Source organism: Andrographis paniculata, unplaced genomic scaffold (genome assembly GCF_009805555.1).
Source record: "Andrographis paniculata isolate CXL003 unplaced genomic scaffold, ASM980555v1 Contig86END, whole genome shotgun sequence".
NCBI lineage: Eukaryota > Viridiplantae > Streptophyta > Magnoliopsida > Lamiales > Acanthaceae > Andrographis > Andrographis paniculata.
Window position 1 is genome coordinate 4,408,080 of NW_026137624.1, and position 3,276 is coordinate 4,411,355.

A 3,276-nucleotide genomic window follows, 5' to 3' on the forward strand; every position below is an offset into this window, starting at 1 on the left:
TAAGTGAAAAAATAAAAAATAGTCTCATTGAAACAAAATAATCAATTTTAGTCTTAATATAAAAATTAATCAATTTTAGTTTATTTATAAATATTTTTACTCAATTTTAGTCTCACCGTTAAGAACTTACGAAAAATGCTAACATGTACATAACAGAACATGATGTGGCGGTGATTTAGACGTAACACAACCATGTCTACTAAAGCATGGTCGTGTATACATAATCAGAATGGTCTCACCATACACACGACCGTGTTTAATAAAGAACACGGCCATGTATCCTACGGGAATATGACGTTCGAAGTTTTCGTCGATGTCATCCCAATCCCGAACAGAAGGTGACAAAGGCAATGTTTATTACGTACTCCTGGCGGCCGTTGTTCTCCTCATAGGCGCCGGGGAGGCAGCCGCTGAGGGTGTCAAGGCTGCCCTAAGCCTACTTCACCGTCGAACCTCCTACGCCACTGCTGGCTCCTGCAACTTTAGCGCTTGCCTATGGCGCTGCTTGTCTCCGACGTCGACGTTTTCTCCCCCTTCTCTCTTGGTGACCATCGTCGCCTTCCCTGTAGATCCGGAAATCGACTTCCACTTCCTCCTAAGCTTCGCCATCGACGTCAACCTTTCCGGAAACCCTTAGAAATGCATCTTCTTGCCGTACTGGTCGGATACCCTGACTCCGGCCGCTGTCAATCCCTCCACCCCAACATATAGTCTTGGCCAGTCTCTCTGGCTGGAGTCTCGCCGGAAAAATCCTCTTTTGGGACCCAACCGTCGTCCACCTCTGGATCTCCAACGCCTTTTCTTCCCTGAAATCGTTTGTCCGGAGATACCACCTTGACGGCATCACAGTCAACTACGAAAGATTCCTCCGGAACCACCACAATGCCACTGCCACCTTTGCGTGCTGCGTCGGGGAGCTGATAACAATTCTGAAGAAGCATACCGTAATGGTGACGATCGCGCCGTTCTACTTGACAATGACGATGATGTAATAGACTACATAAATTACAAATTTTATACGGACAAGGTGAGGCGGGCGGAGACGGGAACGGAAAGCTTCTGGCAACGAACGAGGTGAATGGGCGAGGAATACAAGGAGACAAGTTCTCCGTGACGCTCTGAGGATGTTATAGGACAATGAGTTTGTCATTGATGGGGCAATGATATCTCCGTAAACGTTTCCATATCTTACGGCTTTTAACAAAGTTTATTGAAAAAAAAATCAAAAATCAAAAAATTATAAATCAAAATAGAAAAAAAAATACGGCCATATTTTATACGGCTGTGTTTTGTCCATATCACCTGCCACATTGCCCCGTTAAGTCCATGTTAGCAATTTTCGTTAAAAATTTAACGGTTATTGATAAGAATTATTTATAATGGGACTAAAATTGATGATTTTTTTTTTTTATATTGAGACCAAAATTAATACATTTTAATTATATTGAGACTAGTATTGATTTATTCCCTAATACTCCTTACTAGAACTTCAAGTGATACAATTTGAATTTGCTCTCACGAAGTAACACAAGGCAAATTTAGTACTTAAAAGGGCGACTTATGATCTACTATTAGAACTTCGAGTATTTTCTAGGTAATATGACAAACACTTATCTTTTAAAATATTTTAACTCATAAAATAGTAATTCAAACTGTAGAACACTGTTTCAACTTTCAACATTATATAAATTAGGATGACATCAAACACAATGTCATTTATGTATTCTTATTTAGAAGATTCTCTTTCATTGTAGGAACTCAACTAAAGTAAAAGATATATATATTTTTTACGAATAATAAATGTATATACACTCTTAAATCTAGCGTTAATATCTGAGTACTTTATTCACATAACTACATGTATTATATTTATATCTTGTTTTATTTTTTTACATAAATATATACGAATTTTAAATACTCTAAATATGTATACTTATGTCCGTGTAACCTCAACTCGGGAAACCGATTGTTTTAGGAACTATATAATTAATTGTGATACTTTTATTAGGATAATATTTTCACCCATTCATGGAGAGTATCCAAATGTGAAATGTACACATTTGCAAGAATTTAGCAGAGAACGCCTTCACACATACATATTAAGTGTCCATTCTCACTTGTGGATAGTAAACTAAATGACAATGAGTTGGTTAAAATACTAACCATTATTAGTCTACCTGAGTGTTGCTATGAAATTTGATATGTTAATACAACATAAAATCCTCTACACAAAAAAACACAACGCGAATGTACTTCTTACTTGAAATGGCGAATTGTAATCTATTATTGGGACTTAGAGTGTATTCAACATATTAGGTCAATTATTCATCTTCAAAATAATTGAGACAATAAAACATAAAATGAAGACACTCGCAGACTCAAGTAAAATATGTTCGATAGTATTTTATAAAATGATAACTAGGTTGAAAAATCAAGTACTCTATCACGTCTCCGATGTACTTTTTTTTTTTTTAATTTCAGTGTATTATTTTTCCCGACATGTGTACTTGGACTCCATTTTCATATGTTTACAAAATTTAACCTTAGGACATATGAGGGTAATCGTGCACCTATCATTCATCTTAATGCTCGTGATCACTAGAGTATTATCCATAGTTTTTTTATGAGAATAAATATTCATTTTAACACTACCTTATTGTCATTTAGAAAAATTAAACAAAAGTATATTACAATTTTTAGGTGGGTAATACGTTGTAAGCCCACGTGCTCTGTGACTTCAATTATATACTCCCACAAATCCAATATTTACAATGACAGACATTTTGTATATACCTTTATTAGCATTCAAGCAACTTTGTAATCAACAATTCATTTATAAATGACTATCGTCATATACCCGTACTTTTTATTCGTGTACTATGGTACAAAAAATTCACAAACAAGTTTTAATACACTTTCGGTCTTATTATTGTATATTTACCTATAATATTAGGTAATATCCAACACGCCAAAAGTAATTATAAGGAAACTATATTGACAACAAATGATTGATGTACATCCTATCAAAATAAAAATTACTACGTTAAATGTTCTATGATACCCATTCGTTGCAACTTTGTCGGTTGCATGTGAAACAGATACACTAACCGTATTTCCATAATTGTTTTACCTGCTAGAATTTATAAATATTTAGGATATATAAATCTAATCCTATTATACAAAAGAATCATAGAAGCACAACATCACCCAACACTAATTTTTCCAAAAACGAACATATGGTCCAGGAACGTTTTAAGGGGTATCAATAATAAATTG

The 3,276-nt window shown here is 34.8% G+C and overlaps 1 pseudogene; it reads left to right on the forward strand.

The window, feature by feature from the left end:
* The first annotated feature begins 313 nt into the window (after nucleotides 1-313).
* Nucleotides 314-1,175, forward strand: LOC127242046 (chitinase 1-like; annotated as a pseudogene).
* Nucleotides 1,176-3,276: the final 2,101 nt, after the last annotated feature.